This window comes from Rhea americana, unplaced genomic scaffold (assembly GCF_003343005.1).
Source record: "Rhea americana isolate MKP2758 unplaced genomic scaffold, rheAme1 scaffold_14, whole genome shotgun sequence".
NCBI lineage: Eukaryota > Metazoa > Chordata > Aves > Rheiformes > Rheidae > Rhea > Rhea americana.
In genome coordinates, this window is record NW_028185483.1 from 2,329,569 (window position 1) to 2,346,205 (window position 16,637).

The 16,637-nt window shown below is 37.3% G+C and overlaps 1 long non-coding RNA gene across 1 annotated transcript in view; it reads left to right on the top strand.

Annotated features, from left to right (window-relative positions):
* Positions 1 to 16,637, top strand: part of LOC146599386 (uncharacterized) — a 333,890-nt gene that overhangs the window by 89,704 nt on the left and 227,549 nt on the right. Inside the window, exon 2 of the long non-coding RNA XR_014895010.1 lies at positions 13,985 to 14,228. This is a non-coding gene — a long non-coding RNA (uncharacterized LOC146599386). The remainder of the gene's footprint in view (positions 1 to 13,984; positions 14,229 to 16,637) is intronic.

Genomic DNA, 16,637 nt, shown 5'->3' on the forward strand with positions numbered 1-16,637 from the left:
GGAAAACTGAGGTTCTCTATAACTGAGTTATCTCTATAGTTAGTTAGTATGTGGACCTAAGAGGTCTGTCCTAGGTTACGCAGACCAGAGGTGTCTTCTGACGCCTCATGATCTGCCCAATCTTTTCTCAGATGTTCTGAGTATGCATTCCTGTGTTGTAAAAGTACAGGTTTAGTTTTCACCTGAAAAAGCAAACTTATGACTCTTCTATGATTCCTTATCAAAATTAACCAAGATTCCAGTGGCTTTTCTGCTACATAAACAACAGTTTTTCTGACAATGAAGCAAACACTCAACTTACACTAGACAACAATTCTTCATTATTAAAATATTATGTCATGTGTTAGTAATGCTAGCATTGCCTGACGTTCTTTTTCCTGCAGCTTTCAGTTTTGCTTTAACAGGCTTGATCCAGGTCTCAGTGGAATCAATGGGAGTATTTCCATTAACTTAAACAGGAGCAGAGTCAGGGCCAAGGTCAACAGTACTAATTTGCTATAGCTTCAGGCAAACTTCCTCCTTTTTCAAGAGCAGATCTTCACTCCACCTTGCATGAAATTTAATAACAACTTATAAAGCTTGAAAAGTTATAGTTTCTCCTAAGGTCTTAGGAGCATCTGATTTAGGCGGTGTGTATGTCTTGTCCGCAGAGAACAGTCAATGTCAGCTTGGATAGCTTTTATTTCTATCTAGATGGAACTGGGCAGTTCTTTGGGCTAAGACTTGATATGGAATATTTCATCGCTGTGTTTTCCTTTGAGAGGTAATTCAATGGCTTTAGTCCTTTCCACACAGATCTGCACTTGCTGGTTTGCATTTTTCTTAATGTAATTGCCTAGACAAGCTAAATTGCAGAACAAAAATTGGAGAATCTTTTTCTTGCCAAGCTGCCGAATCTGTTTTAAGGGACTGTCTGTTGGTGTGTCTGCCTTTCTCTCTTTTTTTTCTCATCAAGCTTTTCTTCGGATACTTTTTTGGCAGACTCAGAGATTCATAAAATGGTACTTTAGGTGCATCAGTACAAAACTGTTGGCAAGCTGATGACACATTATTTCCTGATGGCTCAAATTTTATGGTCCTGCTTTGTTACTTTGTGATTTTTTTCTTGTACTTCGTATGTCTCTTGGGTCACTATTATAGAAAATTAGCAGTACTACGGCTTTTCTGTATTAGCAGGAATGCACAAAGAGAACTCATAAGATTAAGATTAAGCCAGGACCTACCAGTCTAACATACATATAATCACTTTGTTTAAATAGGGATAAAAGCAGTAATTATCCAGTAAGTTTTGTAAGTATGAGGAACGCATTCTGAAGCCATGGAAGGTTCCCAGAGATAACAGACTGTAAAGCGGTCGAGATATCCCATTTGGCTTTCAGAAACAGCGAATGGTTAATCTTATTACAATGACAGATTTTATCTCAGCTGAATTTTCAAAGGATTTTCTGAGAGAAGTGAGCAATTAGGAATTGGTAAAATTCCAAATATTAGCAATAAAACTCTTTCTTCATCTGCATTGTGTTTTAAAATTAAAATGTAGGTACTTATATAACAACTTGAAATACAAATGTGATGCAATTTTCCATTTACCTAGGGTGTAGCCATAATGCAGTATTTGTAATTGTGTATGTGTAGTAACAAGGATTTGTAAATAAAAATCTAGCCTAAAAGCCACAGACAGTTTTGGGAGGAGAAGAGGGTGAAGGAGGCGCGAGACTTTGTAGCAGTGCTTCACTAAAAATGCAGGATACTTTTTACCTACAAATTCCTCAGAGGAGCTTAATTTCATTGATCAGAAAAGTTGAGAGCTCTCTCTACGCTCAGAATTTACAGCTTTGTTGAAATCTTTCTTATTTTATTAATTATAGTTGTTAAATTCTTTAAACCAGGGCCTCTGAGAGGAAAGTAGCAGGTGTCAGAGGTTCAGCTATAGTGTCAGAACATGAAAGAGACTGAGAATCCCTGCTGCAAATAAATGGGGCATTTTTCTTCTCTTATTGCCCCAATATAACTGAACTATGGCAATAAATTCATTGTGATTTTATCTACAGAATAATAGGCATGAAAGAATCATGTCTACATTGAATGCAGATGTAAAAATTGGAATGTGGCATACTCGAACAGGACTGGTTTCACTCCTAGAAAGTGAATCTCAAATATATCTCTGTATGGATACTTACACTGAAATCACCACTAAAAGAAGATTAAACCTAATAGAAACAAAGCAGAAGGTTTAGATGGTTCACACACAGTGAACCCACAGTGGGGAGGTGCACATGTCAGTGGAAAAGAATCAAAACCTCACCTAATTTCAGAAGAGAAATAGCATTTCCCACCAGATCTTATTAATAAACCAAATTTTAATAAATTGTGGTTGGTATGCGAATGGAAATACTTCCTGTTTTGCTCTTGTGGCTGCTGAAATTCAGCTTACAAGTTACATGGCAGTTTCCAGAAAAAAGAGGAATAGACCTGTTCTCTTCATCAGTGTTTTTTTTGAAGAAAATTGTTCCTAATGATGAAGACTGCAATGTTGAGCTATTTCTGCCATGTTATTTTTCTGTGCAGTTACTATGATACTTGCAGCTAACTTGCAACTATAATGCCCTTTGAGATATATGAAGTATAAAAAATGCTGAATAGAGCCAAATTTTATACTATTAAGTTTTAAAATCCCAGTCACAGAATACAAATGGAGGATTTGTCTGTGACTCTAGCCTTGATTCATAGTATTTCTCATTGTCTATGGATTAAAATATGGAGAAAAGTAAACTGAAATGAATAAAAAGAAACATTTAAGTACTTTGACTTTTCGGTAGAATTTTTATTTTTATGAGACTAGAGCGATTAGGTTGTCAATGAGACTGAGAAAAAAGAACCTAAATGGGCATATATATCTGGTTTTTAGGGATGAGCTTGTATGTTAGAGAAGAAAATGTTTGTAGCTGTAACGAATATACTTTATCTTTTCACAAAATTGAATTCTCGAGGGACCCAGTAAAGGATGAGAAAGAGGATCTGTTTCTTTTTATGCTATGCTAGAGTTTATGTTAACAAAATATACATATATATATTATATATATATATATAAAGAGTCAAACATGATATATATGAAGAAAGTTTAATATGCAGCCACATACGCTTTTCAAACTGTAAGTGTAAAATATGATTGCCTTAGTCTAAGTGAGTCACATTTACCAGACCAAAGGTCAGTGAAATTTAAGTTTCTAAGTTACTTAGATGCTTTTAAAATTTTCTCTCTCCTTTTCACAGTATATTATTAGGATCAACACTTAAAAGATATGACTGGAAAGATCTGTAGTGCCAATGTCTTTGTGTAAAGACAATGAACCCTGAAGCAGTTATGAAAAAGCCAAGAAGCCAGAAGGGAAAAAATACAACAGCAAGAAGGCCAAGAGGGAGAAAATGTAGATATCAAACAAAATGTCTGGCAGCCTGCCCAGGCAAAATTTTCCATACATATCAAGGTCAGACATCAGAAGTTTTTCTGAGGATAAATCCTGTATATGAAACAGGAGTTATCTGAACAAGCCATGCAGGACGCTCGCTTTCTCTTTCCCGTGAATATTGTGAATGCCAGTGAGAACATTTGGACAGGGCCGAGGTGGCAAGTGCCAGCACGGCACCCATAGGCAATGGTTAACACTAGGATCAGCCAGCGTGAGCTGTCGACGGTAGACTCCCCGCAGTTGCCAAAGAGGTCTCTGGAGAAATATGAGAAGAAAAAGGGGCCATATGACCAGAAGGGCACTGCGGTTCTGTGTAGGGTGGCTCTGGGCAAAAGTCTAGGAAGAAGTAAAATAATATTTTTATGTGGCAGGGAAATCACATCAGCTGCCTTCTCCTTTCTCCTAGACATCTTGGCTTACACATTCCTTCTTATTTTATGTGTGTAATTGCAAACTTATTTTAAAATACAATTTCCAGTGTAAAAATTGCAGGAATGCTACAGCAGGTGACAAACACAGAAGAGTTCCATGAATTGGTGTGTTTGTGTGTAGTGTCCCTTTTTAATTAGCCATATATTTGCTTTTAACCTTTTATTTTCTTCTTTTTCCTAAATCAAGGATATAAGAGTTAATATGGACTTTGTAATCTCCATACTTTTTATACTTTAGGAATCCATTCCGTGACAAATGACAGGAAATATTAACCTTTTCTAATGTGAACATGTATCAGACATCCTGCATATCATCATCTATTACTAATTCTACATAGAGATGATTCTGCTGTTCTTTCCATCTCTTCTCCCAGTTTGTGGTATCCTTCAAAATTCCCTCCTTAAAAGCACTTCCACAAAGAGTCACTTCAGAGGCTGGAATCAGTATGTGAATTACAGATGGGAGAACTTGTGTGAAAAAGCGAGGGAACAAGACAAACGGTTTCTCATACTGTCAACTAGCAGTAACTATTTGTAACGGATGGAAAATATGAAGTATTGAAACGATTGTAAAAGTGGCTCATCTTAACATTTATAGTCTATCAACCAGCTGACAGAGACCTGATTTGATTATAGTTCGCCTGAAGTAAGCAATCATTCAGTAGGATTAAACCAGATTATTGAAATAAGCAAAATACAAACTGCTCTCCACGCTGCTCACCTCCATTATCCCCTTGATTTCTCCGTGAGTTCCTTCTGGGCTTCTCTAGTGTGCTTTGCTTTTGCTAGCACAATTTAATTCAGGTAAATCATTTCCAGTTTGACTCTCCAAGTCTAAATGTTTGGGAAAGGCACTGACAGTTTTAATGCTTACTTAAACCTCCTAAGCTTTTAAGGTTGGTTCAGAATGTTTTCCTCCCATTTTTTCTAAAAGTCTCAGAAGCCTAACTAACTTCAGTGATAAAAACACATCCATAAGAACAATATTCAAAGTATCTCTCAGTCTGTGAGAAGAATTTCACTCTTTCAGTGGTGAACAGAATAGTAACACACAGCGCTACCTGTTAGCTAGATAAGAAAGGGCATGTATTGGCGTGTAGATGCAGCTTCATGTAAGGCCAACAGGTAGACAGTCTTCTTGATATGATAGGGAAATCTGAATTTAGATACGCTTTAGCTTACGGTAACTCTATTTTGTGCCCTTCTGGGCTCCCTGCTCATCCTCACACGTTCTCTGTGAAGTCAGAAAGCAGGTTAGGGCTCTGAAAGTTCCCCACTGAATGTTGCTAAGGGAATGAGTGGCTTTCTTGCACTGCTGAGGATCAAGATGCTTCTATGAGGAGCACCATGAATAAAACCAACATAAATTCTAATGGTGGTACAGACTAAACTATGCAAATACTCAGAGGGTGGGGAAAATCTGTCTGAGTGCACTAAATTAGTACTGGATCTGACTTTTTAAGTAGCAGTCATCAGTTTGCTGTCTGCTGGCAAAACTGTCTTGATAAATGCAATACTTGCAAGACTTAAAGTCTCTTCTTCAGTCCTTGATTTTTTTTTTTTTTTTTTGACATGTATAAATTAAAGCAGAGAAATCACAAGCAAAACTAGGGGGCCACATTTTTCTATGGTTTGCAAAGAGACTACTGCATAAAGAAACAGCCATAAGTAGATCTATAAGCTGCAGTATTTTATAGGACATTGACCCAGTAGTTCTTATTTTCCTGGGTGTTATCTTGGGCCTGTGTTTATGAACTCTGCAGTAATGAAGGAGTTAACCCAAGTTACAATTAAAGAGCAGTAGCAACTAGGTCCAGCTGTAGGAGATGAAAGATCAGGAAGAGGTGAGGCAAGCTTTCCTGAGAGAGACAAGATTAGAAAGAGCAGAAGCAGTGTGATCTTGTTTTGGGAAGAAATAGAAAAAAATTTGGATTCTGAAGGACATTTGCAAGTAGTGGAGGTAAGCCAGCTTCTGAGAAGGACTGGGTATCTCCTTTAAGGGAAAGGGTTTATGTTATGTAGCCTTTGGAAGAGAGTTTTGGCAGCAATGTTCTTGAATGAGTGGATTTGTTTGTGGAGTCTATATTGCTTTTTGGGATGGTGTTTTGTAAGATTGCCCTGCAGACTTCTAATATGGCATGCACAGGTATAGAGGAGTCTGATGCTGGATGTAGCAGGCCTTTTATCAGCACAGAAAATGGAGTGTTACTGACTTGTCTGTCTAAGATTATGTTGAAGTTCAAAATGTAAACCTGATAGTTCAAGCAATTCATGACACTAATAACTGTCATTCTGAGGGATGGCTAAATGCTTTAAAATTGCTTAAAATGCCTAAAAGATCAGATATAAGCTACAGCTGCTGCACTTCGGAAGTAAAGTTTGATGATAGCCTAGTAGTATTTTCATTCTCGGGAAGACTTGTTTTTCAGGTGTAACTTTTCAAAGCTGTGAATTTGTTGTTCTGTTTGTTACCTGTTGTACTCGGGCATGGTTCTAGTTTACCTGTGTGATACTTTGCTGGACCCGTGAACTCTTGGGAGTCTTGGCTCCCCCCTCTGCTTTGCATTCCTTCCTCTACTTGGGCTGTAGTTGCTGAATCTTCTACCCAGCTGTAACTGCAGTTCTCTTGCTGTTCACATGTGTCAGTATTTTATGCTGTAATTTTCAGGACTGATGGAGTCCTAATTGCAAGCAAATGATTGAATTTTTAAAAGCTGTGTGGATGTCTCTTTAGTGCTTGTTACTCATACTTATAAAAAGGGAAAATGAGCAAACAGGCACAGCAATAGAGTTTTCTAGCATAGCTATTTATAATAAAGAAAAATACTTTTTTGCAAATTTTTTTTTCTTTGGTAATGAACACTTTTCTGTATAAGGTCATTCTTTGGGAGGTATTAGCTAAGTTTTAGCCTTTCAAGCATGAGAGCTAAAAGAGGTTTTCTAATTTTAAGTAAATCAGATGTTTTCTGTGTCTGGACACACATGGACACACTTGACCTATTTGTGCTTCACTCAACCCACCTGGAAAATTGGATAATGAGTAGAACTTCAAAAAACCTGAATGCTGTAGCTAAGCTTACTCCAGCAAATACTGAAAAGATAGTGCACAGGTGATCATTATAAAAGCTCAGTGTTCCAATGCGCTGATCTGCTGAGCGAATACTGCCTTGCAGTTAATGTGTTTTAAAAAAGAAAAGGAGAAAAGGAATGGATAACTTTATATAACATTTATATATTCTTTCTCATGTAAATCTAACGTTTTTGGAGCTTATCTCTCATGTTTTTTCTCTTTCCCCAGACTTCCTTCATTTCATACAAATGCAAAAAGTTTCTCTGTTGCTGTGTTATTATGTACCTACAGATATGTTTTCACGGTATAATGCCAACCTCTTTGTCCAAAGAAGTACTTACACTCACAAACCTATGCCCTGCACTTCCTCTGCTTTGTGTATCTGTTGAACACCAGTATAAATTAGCTGTAAGATGCTACCTGCAGAGGATAGCACATTTGCACATGGATTTAGCCACTATTCTAGTATTCTTTTCTCCATCAGACTGCCACGTATGGTTTCAAGTCCTTTAGGAAAGCAGTTGAGATGCTCAGGAAGGAATGGATTTGCTCCAGCTCTGATTCAACCTGAAGCCTTTTAGTACTATTCATGTTGGTTTGCATTCTTAGAAAATTTTCAGAATGATGAGAATACGAGAGCCAGAAAGGGAGCTGTGTGCTGTACACGGCAGTCATGGTGCTTACTTGATGCATGCCATGAAGGTAAGCATAGACTGGAAAGCGATATATTAGCCAAGGCAGAACGTTTGAACCAAGAACTGTACAATGAGATCCTACCCTGAAGATAACAAATGGGTGAAATAACATGCTTGCTTGTATCAAGCAAGCCTGCAAGACAGGCACTGTGGCAAGCCTTCTGTGATCCAGCCAGGCAGGGCAGGACCATCTCCACTAACAGCTGTGGGAGAGTAGTCTTCATTATTTCTTACTCTTGTATAGGTGCTGTGGAGGAGTGTAATGCATATGGAGCACTGACATTTTCAGTTGCAGAAGACAAGACAAACAGAATGTGGGCAGATCCTCAGCTGGGTATTTTGTCACTATCTGATCAATTTATACCAGCTAAGCAGCTGCCCCTGCATTAGTCAAAGCAGGACCTAAATTCCATATGCTTACCCCACCATCTAAATGGCTCCATCGCTCCTGTGTTTCTAATGGCTGATAGAGTGGGTAGCTCTGTTTATCACTCCCCCAGAACATGTCAGATGAATACATAGCCAGCTGTCACAGCCTTAAAAGGCTTTACACCCCCAAAGGCATTGTGCTGCTCCAGGAGTTTACCCTCCTTGTTTTTCCTGTTTAGGAACCTGATGGAAACATAGAAATCTGAACCTTTGTGCACCTAAAAAATGATGAAGGTGAAGCCTTCACGTACCCTGACATTTGCTATGAGAAATGTTGTATGTTACTCCTATGTTAGTCCAACTTTGCGTAACAGTTTGGCTGTTCGCAGCAGAGGAAGTACAGATGGTGACTCCTGGCAGGCAGTGTTATTGGAAGACGTTATGCTGCATGTGTACAGGTTGTTAAGCTAACTGACAATTTTTACACAGCATAGACTGCTGAGATTTTAAAAACCACAGAATTACCAATTGCAAGTCAGAGGTCAGCTGGTTCTCTAGAAGGCTTGAAAATCCTGGTCCTGTAGCAATGGTACCATATGTTCCTCGCTGCTAGTGAGGAGCCAGCCAGTGGTCTGTTGTAATTGGATTGCAGTGAAATATGGATGCGCTGCCTGTGAGCCATTAGGTGGACAGGATATAATACAGCATGGAAACAGTCCAAATCTCACCTGATCAATACTAGGGGGGAAAGTCAAGGAGCTTTCTAGCTGTGAATGATGTTTCTCAATGCTAAAAAGAGGGAATTGAATGGGCCTGTTCACAGTCCCCAGATGAAAAGGATCACAATCAGGGATGAGGTGCTCTGGAGCAGTACTGCTGGGACTGGGGTTAGATCCATTTTTATGATTAAAGAGATAAAGTAACCAGCATGCTAATGGCACTTTCAATGGAAGAAACTGCAAAGAGACTTTTTGGGGGAGCAAACTAATCCAGAAGGCTTGATTGCAATTATGAACAAAAAATAATAAAATGGGACTTGGGAGAAATAAAATTCATCTTCCTCTTTGAGGATAAATCATCCTTTGCAGGGATACTCTATTTGAAGAAGAAGCTGGCTACCAAGAAGGTGAACAGCCCTTAAAATGTGAGCAACATTCCCTTCTATTCCATCTTGCCATGCTAGTATATGGCTGAGTGCACTAAATGTGGCAGAACCACAGTTTCATTATGGCTCTCTTCTTAAAAAGGAAGCATGTTGTGGGAAATATGGTTCCTCATCCTTCTCTGCATCCTGGGAAGGAGGGACAGTTGTTTTCCAGAGGCTTTGGAATGTCAGGATTTAGCCCAGAATGAAGTACTGGATCCTGGAACCAAAATTTTAATATAGTAGAGATTGCTATTCTCTTTAAGATGGTAAGAAACCTAGAATAGATCAGTTTAATCATCTTTAAATTGTTATATAAACTGTAGATATGGGAGAAGATTTTTGTACAACTATTCAAAAGGGATAAAGCTTTAAGGAACAAAAAGGTACAGAATTTGAAGGTAAAAGAGGAAATCTGAAATGATACCAGAAGATTAATATAAGTGAAATCAGTTAAGGGTGTGGAACGACTGTTTGAGGAACTAGAATGTAAAACTACTATTTTGAACAATTTAAACTGAAATAACACTGACACAAAAAAGAACTCTATGTATATGAGTGTGTGAGAAATGATGAATTAAAAAGATGTTATAGTGATCACGTTTAACCTCTGTGGCTTATGTAGAGAATTCTGTCACTCTAATTTTTAAAGTAATGTTTTATACTATTTCAATGTTTATCTGCCTATAAAGATGAGAAACTACCATCTGATAAAGAAATCAACTGCTTCTCATGCAATGTGAAATTGGAAACACTTGTTTTCTATTGATGTATTACTGAAAATAAGATAGAATTCAAGACACATGTTCTTCCATCCAAATATCCTTATTTACCATGTGAAAATAAGAAAAAGATGTTTGTTTCCTGCAATGGCTGAAGATGTATCCAATCAGCAAATATACTTCTCAGTGATGATTGGATAAGCCTATGTCAACTGAACCAAGTATGGAGAAAAAAGTTTGATTAAACAAGAGCTGGATAGTCTGAACTACTAACACTATAAGAAAATGGCTGTTACTTGAAACAAAAGATAATTTCTAAAGGATAGCATTGCTTTAGTAAGCTGCTACTCAAGTAAAATATCTAAAGGCCAAATTCTGGGCCTGCTTACATACTGGTTAAAAACAACCTCAAACTTGCCTAAGGTCATGTGATGGATCAGAGTAAATTTAGAAAGGGTCTTACACATCCAGAATTTCTGTTTTAATCATACTCTGCCAAATGGATTTTCTGTCAAGTAGGAAGTCTTTTGTGGGACTCATCAAGAGAAATATACAAAAATTCTTTGGAGAAAATGTTTATTTTCTTTTGTAATGATCCCAGTGACTTCTGACTGAGTCAGATACCCTAGTATAGTTTGTTTATTGCTCTAAACTCTTTGAGTTGGAATTCCAGAAAGATGAAATATAGTGATGGAAATCTTCAATTAAAGCTAGATTTGCAGTAAAACACATGATATTCCTAGACAATTTACTCTAGCATTCAACTATTAAAGTCTTCCTAATACCTCAGCTTCAGCAAGCAATGTATAGACTATGTTTATCCCTTTGGTCTGACCTTTCTCCATGGATATGGAGAACTATTTTCTTCAAAGGTTTTTCTTTCGGGCTTTCCTCCTTGCTGTTAGTCCATGTCTCCTTTGATGTACAATGTTCCAGCTGAGGCCTTAGCAGTACTGAGGAGAGCAAAAAGACTTGGTGCATCTAGCAAGCTATACTCATGTTTATACATCCCCCTGTGATGACTGCTGTTCTTGCAGAATCAACAGTGTGACATTTCCTCCTATTCCCTGATGCAGCTATTCAAGTAGACACAGATGTGACTAAAAGACTATAATTAATTTCACCTCATTTAAAGTGCCTGTGGACATGGGGCATTTTTTTAATATAGGTTATCTAACTGACTTGAAGTTCTCTAATTCTACCCCTCTTTCTTCTGTATTTATTAGCAAGTATTTCTGCATGTTGGACACTGTCTCCAATTCATTTATTGGATTCAGATTTAAAGCTATATTCACCTAATTTGTGGTGACTAATTGATAGTTTTAAGTACCAGAGTAATATAAGTGGAGCTCTGACAGTATGGACTAGAGGAAAGAATAGAAGGGAACCTATGACAAACTTGAACCGTAGTCTGGAGCATCGATCAGTGTTTCAGGAAGACTGCTGAGAACTGGAATAGACTGTGCAACATTATCTCCAGTAATTTATTCTCCTCTTGGTGATGGGTGGAGATTAAAGAAAAAATAGTAACATTCTGTTACTCCAGTGAAATTGTAGAATTAGTGACAAAATCTATACCACCAACCAATTAAAGGGTTGAAGTCCTAAGTGAGTGTTCTGCAGTTATGCTCTTCTGTCATGTTCTAGCCAAAGTCTAATGCTGTATTTGAGCAATTGCTGTATTTATAATATATTGTTTATCCAAGGAGCTCAAGCTACTGCTTGTTCTTATGTTTGAATAGAGTGGGAGTTTGTAATCTCTGTCTAGTTGATGAAATTAGGATTGAACTGTGTGTTATCCAAATAGATTACTTCCATCTTGTGTTACTTCTGAGTACTAAGTTGTCACATGAAGAAAACATGCATAATATCTGGAAGCAAATGAAGCAGAGGTTTATTTCCACTGTGCAGTGAAAGGTCAGAAATATGTATGATTGACTTCTTCCCATGTCAGTTACTGGTCTAGTTTACTTGTAGAACTGAGTACAGAGCAGGGCTCTTGATTATATCTATTGTTCTCCTGCTTTGGCCTTGAAATGTTGTCAGCTGACAGATTCTGAGGCTTCTAAATGGCCAAGCCATGGGTCCTCGCTTTGCAACTGAGCACGGTTTGAATCTGGTGCTTTTCTCCACACCAAGTTGTGAAAGAGTTCATGGCTTCCCCCACCCAGTAGAGCAAAAAGCAACCTCTGGTGCTTTTAAAATATTCACTGTATGGTAACTGGAGCATTCCCTGTGTTCTGAATGCTTAGAAAATTGTTTGGAAGCAACCTATTTAACAAAACAACCTCTCACTCTACTTCACATACCTTTAAAAGGGGGTGGGGGGCAAGTCATTGCTTTTATAAACCATTTAATACAGTTTATGACAGTAATGATACCCTTGAAATTGATTATATTGATGTAGTTTGTTATAGTGTTAACTGCCCTTGTCTTCAGCTTGGTCCATTAACTGAAAATCCAGTCATTAACTTATAATGGGATGATTTCTTCAGGATTATTATCTGATTCTTAGTTTGTTGGAGATTAATATTCTTGAAGGATGGTGAGATAGCAAGTGGCAAAACTTAATGAAAAATCCCAATTCAGCTTTTAAGAAATTATGGCCTCCTTATGAGATGTCTGAGGCTTGCATGCAGTTTATTTCATTATCTACATTGTCAAAGATAGAAACGCATATACAACAACTTCCTTGATGCAATAGGACAGTTGTTATCCCAGATAATCCATGGCAGATGGTGAGACAAGGAAGATGCTGTTGAATGTGGCCATTGTAATGACAAGGACTTAAAGGTTGCACCTCACCGTTCTGCTCAGTGGGGATTTTGCCAATGACTCCAGTAGGAAAAGAATTGGAGAACCAAAAAGACAACGCCTAACCAGTTCCAGAGGAGCAGACTATGCTACATATTTTTAAAGATATCCAACAGAAGTGAGAGGAGTCATAGGTGAGAAAGACTATTCCAGCTAGCATAGTCTGTTTATTTAGAAAGAAAAAAAAGTTATTGAATGGATTAGAACTATTCATTTTAAAGAATGAAAATCCTACAATAGTTCCCCAACGTATGTCCTTAGCATACTTTAGTGACCTATATTTTCAGTCCCCAAAGTCATCTTTTTCTTTGACTAAGACAATGCCAAAATTGAGAGAGATTAATTATAGTTGTATAACATAATTATTTAATCCTGCAATCCACTCTAACAAAATATGCTGCTCATAAAATCTTGGTGCAAGCTCTGGAATTACTTTACTGCTTTCTCCAGTTGCAATAGTCTTCTCTATTTTCTTCTTGCACCTTTCTTAAATTTTATCAGTGTATCTACCAGGAATTGTCAACCTAAAGTGCTATAAAATTATACAGTGTTAGTGGGATGTATGAACACCATTTAAAATTTGCTCATGATAGCTTCCAGTAGTGTTAATTTGAGCCAAATAATGACTTATCTACAACAGGTTTCCTAGTATGAAGAAAGCTCAGGAAATCCTTTTTCCTGCTTGGTATAAGGCATCTATATTTTGATTATTTCTTCTCTCGGGCTGAAGAGGAAAACCTGGAAACACAGATTTCCTTTGAAACAGGATGTCTGGGTTCATTCTCTCACCTCACATAAACATCAGCCTTTCTATGGCTACCGCAGCAATGGTCTTAGGAAGCAGTCTGAGCATCCACAAAAGGTACTGTGGAAAGACTGTGCTTTTGTTAATAGAGAGAATAATGAGATTTAAACATTTACTGCTTGAAGAATGTGCCAAAAGTGATGATGCTAATAAGAATGCAATAAAGCATTACAGATGGGGTTTTGACATCATTTGATTCCAGCAAAAGATGTGCAAATGAAAGGGCAAAATATGAATATCTGCAAATACCAACATATCCCACAGGCAAACATCTATTCCTCTTCCCAAGTGTCTAGGAGAAGGACTTTTCTGGCAGCACATGCTAAGAATAGAAAGATCAGCTTGATAGAGCAGGATGAGTAATGAATTTCTGATCAAAGTTTTTATGGAGAAACCGAATATACTCTTTTTCTTTGTTTTAAGAATAGGAAATCGGCTGTTAAACACTTGCCTTTGCTCCACAGAGGTACTCGTAAGTGTGGAAGAAAGTGATCTCCCTAGTGAACAGAACCTGTTGTGTAAGTAAAATCGACAGGTGGACTCCAGCTAGAAACCTCAGACCTGGTGACATTTGCAGGCCTCAGGGTGAAGCATCTGAACTCACTTTTTCAAAATGAACAAGTGGTGCTTACCTCTTTTTGAGATTCATGAATGGAAAGCAGTGTGTGTAATACTAACCTTGGAAGTTCAGCGGCTGGAAATTTAAGGGTAGTCAAAGGTAAAAGTGCACTTGAAATTGAAATGAGTGAAGTTTATATTGTCCCAATTAGAAGTAATAAGTTTAATTTCCTGTGTTTAATCATGATCCCCTTACTGGCACTTAATCTGTGTGTCAGTCCTCTAGAGGGTGTGATAGAAATTTTCATGGCTTCAGGGACGTGTGAATTGCCACTGCTCTCTTTGCTCTCCTCCTTGGGAGTAGTTGAGGTGGCCCTCTTCAAGAGCAGCTATTCTTCTATTGTGTCATTTCTAATGCTAGCTTAAATTGGACAGGAGATGTAATGAAATCTTTCAGAGCACCAAAAAAGGTAAGTTTATAAATTCAATTTCAGAATGAAAAGACTAAAAATTTTTGCAAGAATGCTAAGGAAAAGGCAGTAGGTTCTATCCTTCAACTTTCCACTGGCCTGTGGTTCCATTTCAGATATAAAAGGATGGAAAAGCAGAAAAAATATTAAAATCAATGCAGGTAACTTTTCCGTTTAATGTCATGCTTCTTGAATTAGATCTATAGTATGTTTATATACTACTTAAGCACTTTATATTTATGCCTGATTTGATTTGACTTTAGAACTATAGTCTACTTGGTGTGTTATCAATCTTTTTCAAAAACAACATTGACTCTATACGACAGTATAGCATGTATATCATTCCAAGAGGAAGCACGGTTCAGTTCTTAAAGGATGTACTTTTGGTTACATCAACACATCAGCACATGTACTCTCCAGGGAGAACTGCTTTTCCTTTTTACATGAGGGTAAAATTGGAGAAATAAATTTCACTATTGATTGCTTTCCACATTTTTTTTTTAAGTCTGAATCTTAACAGGTTTAAAGGAAAAGTACAGCTGTAAATTTACACTTTAAGAAAATCACTTGGAAGTTATCAATGAATGTGCGGGGCAGTGTTTGCCACTGTCACGTTTTCTACATTTAAACAAAACTGATGTAAAATAATTTGCTGAGTTCATGTTTTGGAAAGGTCTGAATGCTTAACTTGATCTCTCAAGTCATGTTCTCAGCATACTACTGCTGACCTTGGAGTTTCATTGAGGATAAATTTGGTCTTTTTTTCACAATCTATTAATTTAAGATTTAATTTGTGTTTATCAATTTGGATTTTAATTTGAAATGGTTTTGGTACAGTCTTTACTGATGAACTGCATAACTGAATTTCTCCTGAGGTATCCATTTCCCCTGACCTGACCTGACTCTGGGACTTGGTCATTGAAGCTCATTGGATTTAAGCTGAAATGAGCTAAACTTCCACAGTAAAGTAGATATTTGATTACTTGTTGACTAAACTCCTGTCAGCGTGCACCTATGGCACTAAATCCACAACCTAAAAACTAAAGTTTCTGGAAGAGTTCATACTAAGTGAGCTGATTCAGCCCTTGTCATTAGTAGAGTTATCCTTTACTAAGTATGAGTAACTGTTCAATTAACTAGTGCTTCCACATGATCCTTCACGTGGGGTCCTGTGTTGGTTTTGCAATAATTTCACAAAAATTTCACTGTGATCCCCCGATGCCCAGCAACCTATATAATAAAAAGTATTGTATAGTATTTACTCCTTTTAAAGCATGTCTGTTAAGGAAGGTTGCTTTGGAGATTGAAGCACTTGTGTTTTCGGTGCGGATGGAACTAAAAATTTAAGGTTTGAAGTCAAAGGGGAGATAATGCTGGAAATACCAGTTTGTAAATGATGATACAGCTAGATGCAGAGTATGCCAGTCTTAAAGATTACAGTGGAAAGTCAAAAAGAAAGCATCTGAGAGTTATATTAGGAGAAATATGCATGTAAAATCTAAGGCTTTTAACTATGTAACGCTTGAAAAATCAGTGTGATGCAGCTGCTGCTTTTTTCCCCTGTTACATTTTTCCCGTTACATTTTTTGTTATATTTGAACAGTTATAGACAAACACATGTTTTGTCAAGCTTGCTATGTATGTTTTTGTATACTGTGCTGCACCCAGAATTTAAAAAAAACTTGAGGCTGACAGCAAATGTGTTATTTTCTTAAACCTGCTGTATTTAAGCTATGCTTCATAAGTCAGCAAATTAAGAATCTTGAAGTATAGTGTCTACCTAAACTGTACGTAGTAAGTTTGTCAACATCTGTTTTGAGCAAGAGTCCTCCAGGGGCATAGTTGTCTGGAAGTAGAGATGGAGAGTATTGTATGATGTACTGTGGTATATTATGTGTAGCAAGGTCCTAAACTGATCATTTCTTATTACTTGGGTTCAGAGTTTTCTAGTCACAAAGAATTTTCCTTTTGTGTCACTTCTTTTCCTCCATGAAAATATTTTTAAATAGCTGAATTGAACAAACTTTAGGATGCTTTGACTTCCTTTTACACTTTATAGAAGAGAATAATTTAAATCATATTCTTATTT